Source organism: Pleurodeles waltl, chromosome 2_2 (genome assembly GCF_031143425.1).
Source record: "Pleurodeles waltl isolate 20211129_DDA chromosome 2_2, aPleWal1.hap1.20221129, whole genome shotgun sequence".
Classification (NCBI taxonomy): domain Eukaryota; kingdom Metazoa; phylum Chordata; class Amphibia; order Caudata; family Salamandridae; genus Pleurodeles; species Pleurodeles waltl.
Genome location: NC_090439.1, coordinates 311,522,429 through 311,541,764, shown reverse-complemented (window position 1 = coordinate 311,541,764; position 19,336 = coordinate 311,522,429). Strand labels below are relative to the sequence as shown.

At 46.3% G+C, this 19,336-nt stretch overlaps 1 protein-coding gene across 1 annotated transcript in view; it reads left to right on the top strand.

Annotated features, from left to right (window-relative positions):
- The window catches only part of LOC138282357 (potassium voltage-gated channel subfamily G member 2-like), a 913,601-nt gene that overhangs the window by 254,435 nt on the left and 639,830 nt on the right, over positions 1-19,336 (top strand). Inside the window, exon 2 of the mRNA XM_069219780.1 lies at positions 13,939-14,080. The gene's annotated coding sequence lies outside the window, so the exon portion shown is untranslated. The remainder of the gene's footprint in view (positions 1-13,938; positions 14,081-19,336) is intronic.

Below are 19,336 nucleotides of genomic sequence, written 5' to 3'. Positions count from 1 at the left end.
ACTCTTCTTTGCGCCGGATTTGCATCACTTTTATTGACGCAAATCTGGCGCAAACTTAACTCCATATTTATATTTTAGATGTGTCTAACGCCAAAATATTTGAGTTAACAAAATTTTTGGGCTGCGGTAACCTACCTTGCGTCAATGAGATGCAAGGTAGGCGTTCCCGGGCAAAAAAAGCCTCTAAGGCCCTGGAACCTTATTTATCCTCCTGCGCAAAAATCATGCACGGGAGGAGGAGGGCCTTAAATAATGGCGCTAAGCCTTCTTAGCACCATTATTTAACGCCTCGTTCTGGGCAGGCGTAAGGGGACCTGTAGGAAGATTCCATGGTCAGAGACCATGGAAATTGCCCCCAGGTGCCCTTCCCTGTCCCCAGGGACACCCACACCCACCCCTATCCACACCAGGAGGTCACCCATGGATGGGGGACCCATCCGCAGGTAAGTCCGGGTGAGTTTTTTTTTGTGGTCCAACGCCTCTCGGGGGCCCTGGCTTGGGGCCCCCTGCTCGGCACAAGTAACCCAAGACCGTTTTTTTCCTAGGGTATACCCAGACATCGCCCTCATGCTCACTGTGCCACTGGAACCAAGCTACACCCAATTTAAAAAGCCCCGCTGAGGCCTAGGTCCAAACTGACATGGCATGGTGAGTAAAAGAAGGATGGGATTGTATGCTACACTGAGCGATTTCCAGTGGTTGGACCTTTTTCGCGTTTAAGGTTGCTTGTAAATCACTAGCTACAGCCCTAAAGCCACTTCAAAGAGCTGAATGGCAGAAAGAAAATGAAGGAGCAGGGAGAGTGAATGAGATGTAAGTCTTTCATTAGAAAGAGGTTCCCTTAATCATCTAATTAATTGACATAGAGTTCAGGACTGAATCAGTGTGACTTTAAAACCAGCTTACTTTACCACAACATGTAGGTCAGAGCTAAGGGTGTAAAAAATGCAAGCAATTTGATTTTGCATAAGTATGCACAATTTTGGAAACAATACGTGAAATTAAGCAAAATGCAAAACTGTCACTTGGAGCTATATTTTAGCATGAAATGTGTTCTCATGTCCACCTTGAACACAAGTATTCATTAGGCACTAAAAACAAAATAGTGCAAAACCCACAAAATCTGCAAATATCAGCAGCTCACATTCTTGTCCTTAGCATTGTTCCATGCACTCAAGTGGCAAGTAATATTATGACATGGCATAGTAGTGTAATTTCGGGAATTTTGTGTAACAAGCGTAACACAAAATAACTTAAAGTAGTAGGATTATGCTGGCATAACGGGAATTTCTCCAGGGCGCAAAAAGGGCAACCTGTAATGTGTAAACAAGTGTTCAGTTCATTTTATATTACTTTTTACAATCATTTGAACAGTGGCACCAGAATATGCTTTTCACTTACAGATGCAGTCAAAGGCACATTGAAATACAATGATATGGTATTAGACTGGCAACATTTAAATTACACCTGTGTAATTGCAATCAAGCCAGGAGTTTTGTGTTATGCTTGTTACATGAAATTCCGAAAATTACAACATTGTGTCACACTGAGTAATTACACTCTTGTTTATGGAAAAAATATAGCACCAGAACACATGCAGTTTTGTTTTTTCACACTATGATTTTAGCGCCAAATGTGTCCTCCCATCAAAACTTGATATGAGGACGCTTTCTGCGATAAAACATAGCGCTAAGTGATGGATTTGCATTTTATGTAATTATGCATAATTTCACGTAATTTCCCCAAATGTTCCCATAATTATGAAAAAGCTAATTTCACACATCCCTATTGTTATGTTCATGTTTGTGAAGCCATTTAAAAAGTAGTAGAAAGAAAGAAAAAGGAGGATCAGGGGGAGTCATTGAGGTGAGCCTTCTTATTAGAAAGACTATCCCCAAAAAGCTCTACCACAGTGACCCATGAAGCGGGAGCCCAGTACTGGTATCCAACTTTAGTCGTCTGGATGATTGGTCATGAAATTAAGAGCTGAAGAAGTAAGTTGGAAGTATTAGCCTCAAGAATAGGGCCTGTGGTCTTCCAAGTAAGGAGTAGGGGAGGACGGGAGATAGTAGTGAGCGGTTAGTGTGTATGAAAAGAATCAAAGCCTGTTAGTAAAGGGTCAGTAGAGTGTTGGTGTGAGGGAGTTAGAGAGCAAGAGAGAGAAAGAGAGGGAGAGAAATGGCCTCAGGGTATTTTTGCATGTGTGCACTCTCAAATGGTTCCTTGCTGTGTATGAAAGCATGAGAATACGTTTGTTTTTCTGGTGGCAGGAATTCCTTGTATTTGTGCTGGATTCCCATCCTCTAAGCCAGACCCTTCTGCCAAAGCTGACCCAGAATTGTAGACGAGGATGGATCCACTCTCAATAGATGCTTAATTTAAAGGAGAAATCACTGATGATAAAAGGAATTCCCATACTTTATTAATATATCTAGAAATCTCAGCTGACATGTTTTGCTAAGTCTGTGTAGCAGTGGCGGATGGTGACGTCTAAAAGTGATGGGGCGTGAAAATGAAACCATGCTAGAGGGAGGGAGCGCAGTGAGCCAACGTGACTGTCTATGGAGGGCTTGGGAAGGAAGGTTCTGGAACAAGTGGGGAAGTCCTAATTAGAACTCTGATCTCTTAGTCCAGAAGGTGGCAATACACTATTGCGCTAAAATCTCATTTACTTAAATAAAGCAGCATACTCAATAGCAGGTAGTGTCTATGCTACAAGACCAGTTTTACATACTGGCCCTGTTAGTTCCACTCATTTTGTAAGCTCACATACTATTGCTAAGTAAGGGGACTCAAAGGTGGAGAACACAAGGGAAGATAATGTGTTCAGGCACATGGCTGCGTATCCAGGGAGCACACAAGAGTTCCCAGAGTGTTCAAATAGTAATCTGAATTTGTAGTGCACTTGCTTTTTCTTGGCAACTCGTGCAGTATTGCTTGTGCCACTGGTCAACATTCACTAAGCTTCACAAGGCATTGCAGAAGAGGCAAATAGCTGAAAACTAGGAATATTTTTAAATCAAGAATCACGACCCTCCATGAATGGAGAAGACTTTGCTGGATTGCTTTGGTTTAACATATAATTTTTGCCCGACGCATGTGAGTATTTTCTGTGTGTTTACAATGTTTCTTTGATGTGCCTGCCTGATTTTTTTGTGTGGCGCGTTATTTATATATGTATATCTGTTGTGAATGATACGAGAAGTGACTCGACGTGCCTGCATTTCTGGCAGTGTGTACAATTGGCCCGTCTCTGGCAACCTATGAAAAGTCCTAGTAACTACACACCCTTCCGGACAGCCAATAAACAGAATAACAGACACAAACTGATAACCGTATATACAGCAGCCAGGGTTAAACTTCTAGATAAGTAGTCATTGCAGGATGAATCTTTAACAATTTTGTCTTCATATTTGACTACTGGGAGGTACTGAGTGCCCCACTTTTGCATGGGATTCAATTGCTTTGCTTCGGTTTTTTCAATTAATACTGCAGCGAAAAGTAAAGGGAGCGCTACAGAAAGAAATTAAATTATCCAACCACACAATCCACAACACGCTTCTTTCAATCAGCAAGTGAAACACTACACCGAGTTAGAATAACTGACCACTAGATCCTGCGGCAGTTGTCAGTAAGTTAAATGCTTAAAACCGCGGCGCCCAGGTTAATCACATGTTTGTGCATCTGATCACTGGCTGTTCCCCGGCATCTTAGCTGAGGTCCTGGGGGTACTGGGTGAACCTAAGCAGCATGCCCAGTCAGTTTCTTTCCACTCAAGATAAAGGAGCGTGGCACTTGGGAAGTACAGGTCAACGAGGGAATCTGTATTACAGTGCTGGAATCGGCAGAGTAATCTCAGAACTCGTGCTGGGAGTGCACGCACTTTTCGATCGCTCAGCTTCTCACTTGCATACTGTCCTCACTCGTTTTCCAAGCATCACAGAGTCACGAGGAGTAGTTAGGGTGACCACCTGGCATTGAGGCAAATTCTGGACAGGACTGTTAAAAATTCAGGACAAAGGGTCAAAATTCAGGACAAGAATTCAGGACAAAGGGTCAAAATTCAGGACAAAAATTCAAGAACAAACGTCAGTTTTACAGACACACGAAAGAGAGGCCATGCCTCACTATGTTGTCACTGCATTTATTTACTCTTTTTTTAACATAGCACTATTTATTCACTGTGGACCTTTTGTGATTGCCTCCTGGTATGCTATATTCAGGTGTCACATTACGTCCTTGTTCAGTAGTAAATTAATGCCCTTCAGTGGCAAGGCCATCACCCCTGCCCAAATCTACCCGATCTTTCCTGAAGAGAAAGTAACAGCAAAAATGTGATTATGTTTCTGAACATTTTAAAACCCCTGGCAAACAGTTTGGGACACATTAAGGTAATTAACCTTATGCTAGTTTAAACAAATTGAACAAAAACATCTGGCTTACCCCAACCGCCCATGGACTTTCAACCTAATTTTTTTTTAAAGAGGCAGGGCAGATGGTGTGGGCGACAGTCTCACACCTAATGTCAGGATGTGATGTACCTATAACTTGTCTGTAGTTTCACTGCACTAGAGTGTATTAATGGAACTCTACATTTATCTCAGAAATGGGAGCCCGGACTACCAATCAAAGATAATCAAAGAGGAGGATGAAACTGAGATCAAATGGGAGATCCATGGCAAGTAATTCAAAGGGTTGTTGCTAAGAACTGGATAAATAAAGAAGAGAAGAACAAGGTGGGACAATTCCTAAAATCAGACAAGATGGGTCCACCAAGACTATTTGAAGGTATTGGCCACCTGGGGAGTTGTCTCTGCACACAGGAGCGAAACAGAAGGGGCCCTGTCAAGTGGTTGAACAAGCAACACCCATCAACCTTGGCAAACTCTTCTGGTGCAATGGTCCGCTGTTAGTGCTTTTGAAGGGTGAGCAGGGGCCAGACCCCTTGCAAGGTTGTGCAAGGCAATTGCCTGCTTTGTCCATGTCTTTATATGGTTTTGAAATTGAGCAAAAGCCAAACTAGAGATCTGGGTTATCCCAAATGGGTCAAGTACACATAGAGGGCCTCATTCTGACTTTGGCGGGCGGCGGAGGCCGCCCGCCAAAGTACCGCCGTCAGAATACCGCTGCGCGGTCAAAAGACCGCCGCAGTAATTCTGAGTTTCCCGCTGGGCTGGCGGGCGACCGCCAGAAGGCCGCCCGCCAGCCCAGCGGGAAACCCCCTTCCACGAGGATGCCGGCATTGGCATGGGCACTGCAGGGGCCCCCAGGGGCCCCATGACACCCGTTACCGCCAACCAGGTTCTGGCGGTCAAAACCGCCAGAACCAGGCTGGCGGTAAGGGGGTCGGAATCCCCATGGCGGCGCTGCCTGCAGCGCCGCCATGGAGGATTCCTCAGGCCAGGGGAAAACCGGCGGGAAACCGCCGGTTTCCCTTTTCTGACCGCAGCTTTACCGCCGCGGTCAGAATTGGCCTGGATGCACCGCCAGCCTGTTGGGGTGCATCCGCCGCCAGGGTCGTAATGACCCCCAGAATCTTCAAAATATTTGGGATGTAAATTGCACAAACAAAATTTAGAAATTTTAAAATGTAATTAGTGTTTCTTTAACATATGGCACTGTTTTCGCCTTCATATACAATTAGGTCTCAGATTGAACTGGAAACCAGTTACCTTTTGATACCTAGTGATTAATATCTACCATTCTTACACTGATTTCCAGGATGAAAATCTCGGCAGAGCGAACGGTCCCTCCAAGCCCAGTTTGCTTTTTGGTCTTCTCTTCTGCTTTGTGTAAAGGCCACGTGGCACTAGTGAAGATGGTGTGCTACCCCAATGATAGTATTATTTTGCAAACCTTCCTCTGCTCGTCCTTCATTCCTTCTTCAGATAGGCCACACGTCTGATTTGGTCACTGCGGCGCCATCGGGAGCTCTTTCCACTCTAAAGCTAACTGCGGGTGGATTAGGTCTTCTGGACTTAGGATGCTATTATTCAGTTGCACAGGTCCAATGGGTGGCTCACTGGCTTTCTGCTCACCTCCCTGCATGAGATGGGGTTTACCAGTAAAGACTTTTAAGGAAGGCTTAATGCACTGCTCATTGTTTCCTACTGACCATTCTACGGATCACCATCCGGGGTTATCATGCACAGCTTTCTCTTGGCTTGCCAGAACCTGTAAACTGACACGAAGAAACCCTATGCTCCTGCACTACCTTTGCTAAGCCTTCCCACTCACACAGGATGGCTGTGCTCGGAGCAACTCCATCAGTGGCCTATTGCAGATGTCTTAAAATTGGGGGCTTTGTTTCTGAACAGTGAGCTACTAAATTTCCAAACCCTTGTGGCAGACTACCATGTTCACGCCGGTAAACTCCTTACTTACAACCACCTTAAATAATCATTAAATGCCCTATTTCATGTCTGCCACCTAGCACTAACCCTACAAGAGGTGTACCAGAAGCTCTGTACCATAGGAAATGGTGGCAAACTGATAGAATGGGTGTACAGACCTTTCCTGCAACATGGAAACCACTCCAGGTCTTCTCGTAATACTACCTGGGTGATTGATGTAGACAAACCTCTGCAAGATATGGACTAAAATACTGGACTTTCCCCACAAAGTACCCCACAGCTGCCACTTTAAGTAAATTCATGGTGCTTCCTTGTGAATGCATTCTGCCTGTTGCTTGCCATTGACCTTGCGGTTTGTAACTCACAATTTGTTGCTTTCAATTTGCTGGCTTTATTTGTTTTAGGCTATGCAGCTTGAATTCGGCCCTTCCCTTGCCAAAACCTTATTTACAGTATCCTGCCGAGTGCCTTATGTAAACAGGCCTGTAAATCTTGTTCTTTTCTTATCATATTTGCTGTGCATTCAAAGAACAAAGTCAAATGTCAGACTCTGTCTTCGGTGGGAACTTAGTGTTTACTTTCCTTTCTCTGACTTCAAAGTGAGAGGATTTATGCGACAATCTTGCTGGATACTGGGGTTAGGAAAGAGTTTTTTCTATCACATGACAACATTTAAATAAACTTCAGAATATATCAGAATTAGAAGTACAAATCAAGCACATTTTTGTTAATTCTGAACTGTGCTGGAAACAAATACCTTTACATGATTAAAACAAATCATTGCATTAGGTGATGCAATTTCCACACATCATAATCTGTGCACAGTATAGTTTGATTCGAAAAACTGTATATCTGTGCAAATGTAATGGTCATTTCAATCAAAAATATGTTGTCTGTAATGGTAGTGTGTTAGCATATCATCCATACTGCACTCCACTCTGCTCTGCACCACTACACGCCACTGCACCCTAGTCTGTATCACTCTACTCCACTCCATGCCACTGCACCCTTCTCCATTCGGAACCACTCCACATTATGCCACTGCACTCTATGCTACTTCACACTATGCCTCTCTACTTTACTATGTACTACTCTACTCTATGCCACTGCACTTTATGCCTCTCTACACCACTGCGCTCTGCTCGTCTGCACGCCATACCACTCCAGTCTAGGCAACACCAATCTAATCCGCACAACTCCACTCTCTGCCACTCTGCAACACTACACTGTACGCCACTGCACTCTAAGCTAATACACTCTATGCTAATGCAGTTTACTCTGTAACACTCAACTCTATGCCCCTGCACTCTACATCAATACACTGTACATCACTCTAATCTACTCTGCACCCCTGCACTCTATGCCACGGCACTCTACACTAATTTACACCATCACACTCTATGCCACTTTATGCAACTCCACTATAACCTGCACCTCTCCACTCTAAGCCACCTCACTCTACTGTGAAATAATCTACTTTATGCCACTGCACTCTGTGCCACTGCATTCTATTCCACTGCACTCTCCACTCTATGCAACTGCACTCTACTCTGAAACAATCTATTCTACGCCACTGTACTCTATACCACTCTGACCACTGCACTCTAGTTCAATGCACTCTACACCACTGCACGCTGACACTCTGCAACACTGCACTGGCCGCCACTATATTCTACACCACTCTGCTCTGTACTACTGCATTCTGCACCAATATACTCTATTCCACTGCATTCTATGCCACTCTACTCTGCCCAATGCCACTATATGCAACTGCACTCTACACCAGTGCACTCTAAACAACTCCACGGTATGCCACTGCCCTTTACTCTGCACCACTGTACTCTATGCCACTGTTATCTGTACCACTCTACACCACTACACTGACACTCTACTTTGCAACTCTGCACTCTACACCACTCTACAATACTCCACTCCACACCACTCTACACCACTGCACTCTGTGCCACAAGTCTACTCTGCACTCTGACACTGCACCACTCTGCATTACTGCACTCTGCTACTCTATTGTATGCCACTCTACTCCACTGCACTCTATGTAACTCTAACCCATGCCACTCTATGCCACTGCACTCTGCGCCAATGCACTCTAAACAACTGCACTGTACGCCACTGCCCTCTACTCTGTACCACTGTACTCTACGCCACTGCTCTCTGTGCCACTCTACTCCACTCTACATCACTGCACTGACACTCTACTCTGCAGTGTTGCACTCTCCACCACCGTACTATACACCAATGTACTATGTACTACTGCATTCTATGCCACTGCACTCTATGCCACTCTACTCTGCATCACTCCACTCTACAGCACTTTGCTCTACTCTGCACCACTCTACACTACGCCACTGCACTCCCTGCAACGTGTCTACTCTGCAATCTATGCCACTGCACCACTCTACGCTAGTGCTCTCCCTGCCACTCTAATGTATGCAACTCTACTCCACTGCACTCTATGCCACTCTACTCTGTCCCACGCCACTCCATGCCACTGCACTCTAAACCACTGCACTCTACGCTAACACACTCTAAACAACTGCACTGTACCCCGCTGCACTGTACTTTGCACCACTGGGCTTTACGCCACTGCTCCTATGCTACTCTACTCCACACCACTATGCCACTAACTTTAAGCCATGCTGAACAGCAGCTACTCTGGTGTATAACATGGCTAATGGCTAAAACACATTAACAAAGCCAATAACTCTTTTGTAGATGAGACCTATTGCTTTGCCAATGTTTGTTAGTACTATGAGGTACCGAAGTACCTGAAAGAACTGTGAAAAATACAATTACGTCATAATAAAGGCTGCTACAAAAAGCGCAAATACATTTTGGTTAAATAAAAAGAAAAGTGCTTCTGGAATACAGATTTGAATAATATACAGTTTATACCTAATACAAAAAAAATATATAACACTCCATTAAAACCACACACTCCACAGCTCACCTTGGAACACCATTACAACACCTCTCTAAAAGTAATGTCTTTGCCATCAGAAAACTTCAAGTGACTCCTTTTAGTAAAGTCAATGCAGGTTTTCAAGCCCTTTTGTATTTGCAGATTTACCAGTTGTGCACATTTGCATGTCTTTAGGGAAGGAGACCCCCTGGCAAGAAGGTCTGATTCTTATCTGTCTGCCCCTCCCTCCCTCAGAGCACAGGAGACTCCCTGCCTTTGAAACCTGCTGGGGAAACTCATCTGCCCCTAATTTCACCCTGCCATCCCTTGTCCTTTAGGTGAAAGGCTGAAATTACGGACAAATGCCGTCCGTTAAAGGTTTCATCACGGACTGCAGGGCGAAATTACGGACAGTCCGTGAAATTTACGGACGGGTGGTCACCCTAGGAGTAGTGGTCTTACCCCACCATATGACGAGTTGTGAAAGGGAGGGGTGTTTGGCACGAACCCCTGGGGCTGCAGAGCGCGAGACTGAAGCGCCCGGGGCTAACTTCACTGCAAGGACGTCAGGGGGAGGCCTAAGAGGCTATGGTTTTACTGGGCTACTGATCAGCCCTCAGAGCTGGGCGATCATCGGCCGCAAATTTGGTTGGAGTCATGGTGAGATGGGCTGTCTGCACATGCGCGTCAGGGCATTTCAGAACCTCAGAACAAAAGTAAGCGTGGCTGGGGTGACTGTAACCCTCAGCCTGTGTGTTTGTGCATCGTTTTGTTAAGGCATACAAAAACTATCTAATTAATTTGGAATTTGTTGCTAGAACATGAAGGGGGCAGAATCTGAATACCCTAGATGGGGAACCACACGTGCCCTGTAGCCTATAATCCTTCACAAGGCCTTTTGGCAGAAGTTGATCATGCAGCTCTGTGTACGTGAATAAAATAATGCAAACTAAAGGGGACACAAAGATGCCCCAAAATTCGGATTGCGCATTACGTCTGGGTCACCAGGATATCATATGAAAGTCAGTGTTTGCCATGGTGTGCACTTGTAATTGTGTGTGTCTGTTTATCTGTCTGCTGCAGCAATGACAGCCTGCCAGGGGATTACCTATTAGGGTAGCTTCTCCTGGAATACTAGGTCCTCGGGAATCTCAGAGGCAAGAAGCTGACACCTCAAACCTTTTTAAGCAGTGTCTCTGCGCTTGCCATGCACAGCTACCTGCCACTCCCAGATCTTTATATTTACATGCAGCCTCACAAGCTAAAGAGGGAGGTGGCAGGAGCTATTGCGGATAGGTGCACTGCCCTATATTTTCTTAGGTACTTGAACCACTAGGACAGCAGATGTGTCAGGGTTTAATGATTTATATGTTAGTGGAGAGAGAACTCCATGGCAATGGCGATAGAGTTACATTACTGCCAAAACTATGGTCCTCCCATCCGATTTAGAGTTGAAGACATTGGAGGCTACTCTATCTCTGCTGTGGCCAAGCCTCTCCAACGGCCAGATGGAGTAAGGGATGTTGGAGGGTTTGCTATGTGTCCGCCCACCTGATTTTGATGGACAGACATTCAGATGCTTTCCAGTGCCTGTCACCGCCAGGAAAAACCTGTTAGCAAAGGGCACCATGGGAGGGAACTCCTAACATGAGGGGGGAGCATTGTTTTTTTCACAAAGAAAATACTGCTTTGAGCTGAAGTTGTCTGTCAAACTTACAATACATTTTCGGAAACTGCTATGAACTGCTATAATGGCGATTTCTGGAAATGCAAGAGATGTACACAGGGGCAGCCGACATCCCTAAATAGGGTGGCGGAGTACCCTCACAATGGTGGGTGTAAAGTACTCCACTATGGTGATGGTAATGACTTTGTCTGCCAATATATAAATTAGCCCCTTAGTCTGATATGAGCTTGGGCTCACCTTGGGACCTCTTTGGGCGATGCAGATGGATGCAGGGATCCAAACAGTGCACCTCTCAGTTAGGATTACAGGATCATTGACTGCAAGCAGTGAGTGAGGGAATGAGTGACTGAGTGACTTAGAGAGTGAGCTGGTTAAGGATTTCCGAGGGAGAGGAAAGGCAATGCAGGCATGTATAGAGAGCACTGACGAGTATTTGGAAGCATGAGTGAATGACTGAAGGAAAGATTGAGTATGTGAATGAATGGAGCACATCTGAGGAGGTACAATGGTTAGGTAATGCAGGCTCAGGTGCCCTCCGGAGTGATCCCAGATGACCATGTCAAAGTAAGAATGACTGCCCGATGTGGCAAAGGACCGCCCCCGCAGGGGGCATCAGGGGCCGGCGCATTAACCGCTGCCGGGGACCCGTAAATTATATTTCAAAGCCGCCCCAGCGGCAAAACCGACAAAGGACATTGGGTATTCCCCCTCAAGGGAGAGGGAGGAGCCCCTCTCCGTTGAGGAACAAAGAAAAGTACAAACCCCCTATGGGATTGGGGAGACACCGCCCGCCCTCATTTTGGAGGGCAGACAAAAAGGATACTGCTGCCCAGCAGAAATCACTTCGTGGGCCACAAGGGACAGCACGCGGGATCGCGAAACCCACCCACCCACACCAGAATAACAGCATTGTCGCAGGGCTGAGAGGACAAGCGGATGGCGGTGGAGGTAAAAGGGGCACATTGGTTGGTAAAGGAGGCACACCGGTGGGCGGTGCGCCGGAGAAAGGCTACTTACCTTGGGATGCCTTACAGCAGGGTAAGGAGGCCGATGGGGGAGTAAGCGGAACACGGCACTCGCGGCCCAGACCCGCCGGTTGGCAGGGCACAAAATGACTGACAAGGTAGCGAGTTGAGCCTAACAGCACTAAGAGGCTATCCCCCTCACGATCAGAAAAGAACCAGCAAAAAATGGATGACCCCAAAAAGCAGCATGAAGGACGACCTCAACAACAATAGGTGTCAGAATTATGACAAGCAAACAACAAGGACTTGATTGATTTATAACAGAGACGATGTCATGCAGCAAAGTTATGATCCTGGAGAAATTATTTATGTATGGCATATCAACTGTGATTTATGACCTGTCTCCAAATTACAATTTGCAATCATAACGAAAGCAATGTGTGGCACTCAAAATGATTTCTGACATGATGATAATTTATGGCCTTGTCATTGTGATTGATGGCTGAACCTAATGAGTAATGGGGTCAAAGATTGTCGCAAGAGTCTATGCTTGTAATAAAACTGCGGCCCAGTATTCCCACAAGAGATTGAAAACACACTTGTTTGTTGTGAATTTGTTTTAAATGTTTATGGGGAATTACATTAATTGGAGTGGGCTAAGTGCGGGGGTTATTTCTCTGACTCGTCAATCCCGGATCATGTGTGCCATACTGTGTGGTTCTTTCCAACCTGGCAGATGAGTGGTTGGAACCTGTGAGTTTTGGAAAATACAGACAAGGCAGCAGATACACATTTAAAGCATTTACACCAAACCTAGTTATGTTCCCTCTCGCCCGAACAGAGTATTTGAGCAATCATGTATAAATTTGCATGCATTCTTAAGGTTAAAACATTAGCTTAGTAACTTATTGTGCCCTCTGTCACATCCATGTTCAAAAACACTAGGGCCACCCAGTATTCCCCCAGGAGACTCGGTGTAAACTTACTCACAAAACAAAGGACTCCTGAAGGAGTCACTTATAGGGATTCAAAATTGAGTTGGTATAACAATCCAACTGACACTGAATTAAACATATTAATAACAAGGCATACCAAAAGATGAATTCTAGAAAAGTTTTTTTTTGTTTTTTTTTTTTAAATAACTTTAGCAACAAATATCAATGTATTACATATATTCAATTACAACAATGTTCAGTAAGGGTACATGATAAATTACTGTAAACCAATTAATCAATATTTATATAGAGAGGGCCTTGACTACGCCCGGAAGAGCATTACTGTGCACCTCATACTATTGGCTGTTTGATGCATCATTCAGCCTTCTAGGTAGTGCTTGCACAGTATTGCACAAGAGGCTATTTTACATCTTGAAAGTACACTGAGTCATCACACATTTAATTCTGTTTCTCACGTAGATGCATTGTATATAGAAAGCAATAATGTTTAGCTTTTTTACGTCAGCAGACTTTTTAGTGTTTTGTTAAATACTCAGAATGTAAACTGGACCATTGACTTTGCAAGAGCTTTTCTGCACTTCCGGCCGTATCAACTTAGAGTGAATTCATTTTTTAATGGATCTTTAGAACATTCCATATTGTAGTGCCTGGCATTGTAAACCCTAGAGTCCAGAAGCAGTCGAAGACCTAGTAACATGGTCAAGGCTTATTGTATTGTGCCTCAGTCACATTTCTACTGCCAACATGTAGTGCAAACAAAATATGCCAGCCGAGAAGGAAAGCTGAGTTTTTACATTTCGGTTTTCGGTGCCAATGTACTCTTCCAACAGCAGGCAAAAACCATTATTTAAACATTGTTTATATAGTTTTAATTACGCAGGTTGCATATGTATTTAATTTTAAACAATTTGCTTTCAAATTTGCCTTTTTCCTAATGCATGCTCTTTGCACCTCAGGTTCAGAAATAATGTTAATAATACTAAATTTTGTGAAAAATACCAAATCAAAATGCGGCAATGAATCATTATGCTGAAAGTTTTTTACATTCTGCTTACAGATTCAGCCCACCATCTTGCCTGCTATCATGTTGCCCCCAGTCTATGTCCCTTAGGATTTCTGGTACCCATAAAGACACCACTACTGCCCAGCTAACTCCCACAGAGAACGCCATAATTTGTGTGTATGACAGAACTCAGGTGGTGAGTATTGGCATTGTTGTACATTTTATTTTTTAATAAATTCTTCTTCCTAGCTCATGATGACTCTATTGGAAGAGAATAGTGCTGGAGTGTGGGGATATCAGTTAATCATTGGTTTATGAGGTAAGGCTTAGCATCTCATCAGCGTAGAGACCCCTGCGCTACTGGGCCGACAGACCTTTGTCATAGTTGAGATTAATCAGGAGCTGTACATCAATCAAATAGTCATCACAATTTCAATCATTAGTTTTTCAGTCAATGTAGACATTTAGTGTGAATTCAAAAGTTTTAGTTATACATCTTTAGTAGTTTATTTTTTTATTGAATATATATATATATATATATAATATATATATATATAAGTAATCATTAATCAATAGGTAAAGCAAATATAATCAAATATAATCAGAGCAAATCCACAAGGAACGCGTGTTCCATAAAAGAAAGTCCCTAGTCTAAATCTCAGAATGGGATTGGGCTACGCGAGTAAAGGTGTCAGCTAGAACTCACAAAGAGCTCTAAGTGCAGCAGTTAAAGCATAAAAACCTCGGAATCAAACGTCAAGTATCCATCAAGCAGAACTTGAAAAGTTCGTAAAACTCAGTAGAGTCTCAGAGCAGCAAAGATTCAGGCAGAGAGAGAATATGCACGAAGACAAAGAGTATCTGGCTAGATAAGTATGGGAAAAAGTGACTGATTCTACTCTAGTAACATACAGTAATATAAAATGCCATACCTAAACTTTTGCAACATATATCATTGTCCTTTACCGATGCTGCTGTCCTTGTTAATTTGAAAAATGTTCAATAAAAACAGTGTAAAAAACATTTATCATTGTCCTCTTCACCTCAGCCAATCAGCAAACGATATCTTCATGGGAACAGGAACATTTTGCTGTCATCTCATGGTACAAACAAATAGCTCAAAGTCAACAATTTTTAATAAAAAAAGATATTCTTCAAAGTAGTTTCAAATTGTCTTCTACTTAAAGAAAACTGCAGTTCAGGGTTAGACTTTTACATCATTTAATTAAATCACAAGCTACCTATTGATTCTAAGAGTCTATTTTGTTCTATCTAACATTCAGCAAAAGTATGCTAATATATTTTAATACAATATTATGTTGTTTATAAAATGTGCTTATGAGAAGATTAAAATTAACTATTCTCACATTCTCAGCATGTTAGCTTCATTGAAAGTTTAACATTTCACATTCCTCACCTAAGTCAAGTTTGCACACCGCAGCATCTTCTTTTCAAGCCTAATATGTGCAAATGTGATTGCCTAGTACTTTTCAGTTGAACTAAAACATTGCATTTTCATCTGAGGTCTACATATTATTTTCATGCTTAAGTAATCAATAATCATTTAGTAAATCAGATATATTTAAATATCATCAGAGCAAATGCATATCAATCAATCAATCATTGTATTTATAAAGCACTCTACTTACCCACGAGGGTCTCAAGGCGCTGAGGGGGGGGTGCTGCTATTGCTCGAAGAGCCAGGTCTTGAGGCGTCTTCTGAAGGTGAGCAGGTCTTGGGTTTGATGTAGGCTGGTCGGGAGGGTGTTCCAGGTCTTGGCGGCGAGGTAGGAAAAGGATCTGCCACCAGAGGTCTTACGTTTGATGCGGGGAACGAGGGCGAGGTTTGCGGAGCTGAGCTGTCGGGTGGGGTTGTAGAAGCTGAGTCTGTTGTTCAGGTAGGCTGGTCCGGCCTTGTGGAGTGCTTTGTGTGCATGGGTGAGGAGCTTGAAGGTGATCCTCTTGTCGACGGGAAGCCAGTGAAGGTCTCTCAGGTGGGGGGTGATGTGGGTGGGGAGGGACACATTGAGGATTAGTCAGGCGGAGGCGTTTTGGATGTGTTGTAGGCGTTGCAGGTGCTTGGCTGGGATGCCTGTGTAGAATGCGTTGCTGTAGTTTAGCCTGCTGCTAGCGAAGGCCTGTGTCACTGTTCTTGTTTCTGTCGGGATCCACTTGTAGATCCTGCGTAGCATGCAGAGGGTGTTGTAGCAGGAGGAGAAGTTAGCGTTGACCTGTTTTCACATGGAAAGGGAGGAGTCGACGACGAATCCAAGGTTGCGTGTGTGGTTGGTTGGTGTCGGTGGGGTTCCCAGTGAGGTTGGCCACCTTGAGTCGTCCCAGACGGAGGGGGTGGGCCCGAGGATGAAGACCTCCATCTTGTCCGAGTTCAGTTTCAGATGGCTGGTTCTCATCCAGTCAGCGACGGCCTTCATTCCCTCGTGGACATTGGTTTTGGCAGTGTGCGGGTCCGTGGTTAGGGAGAGGATGAGTTGGGTGTCATCGGCGTAGGAGATGATGTTGAGGTTGTGTTGACGGGCCAGTCGTGCAAGGGGGCCATGTAGATATTGAACAGCGTCAGGGTGAGGTCAGGGAAGAGCCCTGGGGTATGCCGCAGATGATGTCGGTGGCTTCGGATCGGTAGGGGGGGAGGCGGACTCTCTGGGTTCTGCCGGAGAGGAAGGATGTGGTCCAGTCAAGGGCCTTTTCTTGGATACCGGCTTCATGGAGGCGTGTTTTCAGAGTGCGGTGGCAGACTGTGTTGAAGGCGGCTGACAGGTCCAGAAGGATGAGGGCAGATGTTTCGCCAGTGTCTGATGTCATCTGTGGCGGCGAGGAGGGCGTCTCGATGCTGTGGTTTCGTCTGAATCCGGACTGGGAAGGGTCCACGATGTCGTTGGCTTCGAGGTAGCGGGAAAGTTGCGTGTTGACGATTGTCTCGATGACCTTCGCCGGGAACGGGAGTAGGGAGATGGGCCGGAAGTTCTTGAGGTCCTTGGGGTCAGCCTTGGGCTTCTTGAGGAGGGCGTTGATTTTGTCATGCTTCCAGCTTTCCGGGAAAGTCGCTGTTTCGAAGGAGATGTTGATTACCTTCTGTAGATGGGGTGCGATGGTTGCATCGGCTTTGTTGTATACGTGGTACGGGCATGGGTCTGATGGTGATCCTGAGTGGATGGAGTTCATGATCTTGCGTGTTTCGTCGTCATTGACGTTGGTCCATGAGATCAGGCGGTTGGTACGGGTGGTGTTCCCGGAGGTGGGGTCTGGGTGGACGTGGTGTTGAAGCTGTCGTGGATGTCGGTGATCTTCTGGTGGAAGAAAGTGGCCAGTGAGTCGCACAGTTCTTGAGAGGGTGGGATGTCGTTGATGTTGGCGCTGGGGTTGGAGAGTTCCTTCACGATGCTGAAGAGCTCTTTGCTGTCGTGTGCATTGTTATCCAGGCGGTCTTTGAAAGAGGATCTCTTGGCTTGTCTGATGAATTGGTGATGCCTGCGGGTGGCGTCCTTGTGAGTTGTGTGGTTGTCAGGTGTGCGTTCGTGGAGCCATATCTTCTTTAGTTTCCGGCAGGTGCGCTTGGAGTTTTGGAGCTTGTCGGTGAACCAGGTTGCTTTCTTGCTGGCTTGGTTGTTGGGCTTCTTGAGTGGTGCGAAGAGGTTGGTGCAGTCGTTGATACACTATCTGAGGTTGTGAGTGGCGTTGTATGGGTGGGTGGGGTCGGTTGGTGGGTTCTGGGCAAGGGTGCTGGTCAGCTGATCTTCGGCGACTTTGCTCCAGCAGCGACGGGGCGGTTGTTGGGTGCGATGGTGCTTGGTTTGTTTCTTGAAGGTGAAGTGGATGCAGTGGTGGTCGGTCCAGTGGAGTTCGGTGGTGTGGTTGAAGGTGACGTGGGTGCTTGTGGAGAAGATGGGGTCAAGCGTGTGGCCGGCGGCGTGGGTGGGTGCGGTTACGAGATGTCTGAGGCAGAGGTTGGCGAGGTTGGCGATCAGAGTGGTGGAGTTGGCGTTGTTGTTGTTCTCAAGGTGGAAGTTTAGGTCCCTGAGGAGGATGTAGTCCGTGGAGGTGAGTACGTGGGTGCAGGCGAGGTCGGCGATGGAGTCCCTGAACGGTGCCTGGGGTCTGGGGGGTCTGTAGATGAGCATTCCTCTCCGGGATGGCTATGGCGATGTCAGGCGCTCAAGAGTCGTTCCACCAGGTTTTGGTCCGGAAGGCTATGTCCAGGGCGGCGATGTCGAGCAGGTCCCAGAGTTCTATGGCGTGCTTGCGTGTGGAGCTGGTGTTGAGGAGTATGCAGTGGATGTGATTGGTTCCGGGCCTTGGAAGGTTAGTGGCTCTATTGCAGGTGAAGCTGCAGGTGTGGCAGGAGAAGGGTCCGTGGCTGCGCTTCAGGGTGGCCTGGAAGCAGGTGGTGTTCCGGCCGGTGTTGAGACGAGGAGGGCGCTGGCGTCTGAGCGGAGTCTGGCGATGTGGGGATCGCGTGGGCCAGGGGTCCTGGCACTGGGCGTGCTCCAGGCGTGGGCGGGCGCAGATGGGCTTGGCTCTGGTGCTCCAGCGGCACGGTCGCACAGCGACCGCCATTAAGAAGGGGAGGTGGGAGGGAGGAGCAGCTGGGAGGCGGGAGGCGGGGGCGAATGGGGGCACAAGGGGGCAGGGCCGCAGGGACGCAGCGGCGGGAAAGGGGAGATGGCTCGGGGAGCTGAGGCGCTGGGGGGGCGAGGGGGCACAGAGAGCGGCATAAATACAGGAGAAAAAAAACAGCCGCAAACAGGAAATAGGCAAAATACAAATAAACAGTGAATACAATGAACACAATATTAAACAGGCACTGCAACACTAACGCTTACCACTAGACGCCAGGGATGATAGGGTCCAGGAGGGCCTCGACCACTTGGCAGCAGCGAGGGCGGGGTGGGGAGACACAGGCACAGCTAGGTGGTGCTGTGCACGCGTGGAGTGCTCACCTGGCCAAAACAGGTCAGGGGTCACTCACCTCAGCGCGCAGTGACCGACATTAAGAAGGGGAGGGGGGAGGGAGGAGCAGCTGGGAGGTAGGAGGTGGGGGCGAATGGGGCGCGAGGGAGGTGGGCCACAGGGACGCAGCGGCAGGAAAGGGGAGATGGCTCGGGGAGCCGAGACGCTGGGGGAGAGGGGGCACAGAGAGCGGCACAAATACAGGAGAAAAAAACTGGTGCAAACAGGAAATAGGCAAAATTCAAATAAACAGTGAATACAATCAATACAATATTAACCAGGCACAACAACAATAACGCTTACCACTAGACGCTAGGGATGTTCAGGTCCAGGAGGGCCTCAATCACTTGGCAGCAGCAAGGGCAGTGTGGGGAGACACGGGCACGGCTAGGTGGTGCTGTGCGTGCAGGGAGTGTTCACTTGGCCAAAACAGGTCAGAGGTCACGCACCTCAGCGCGCAGCGACCGCCATTACGAAGGGGAGGTGG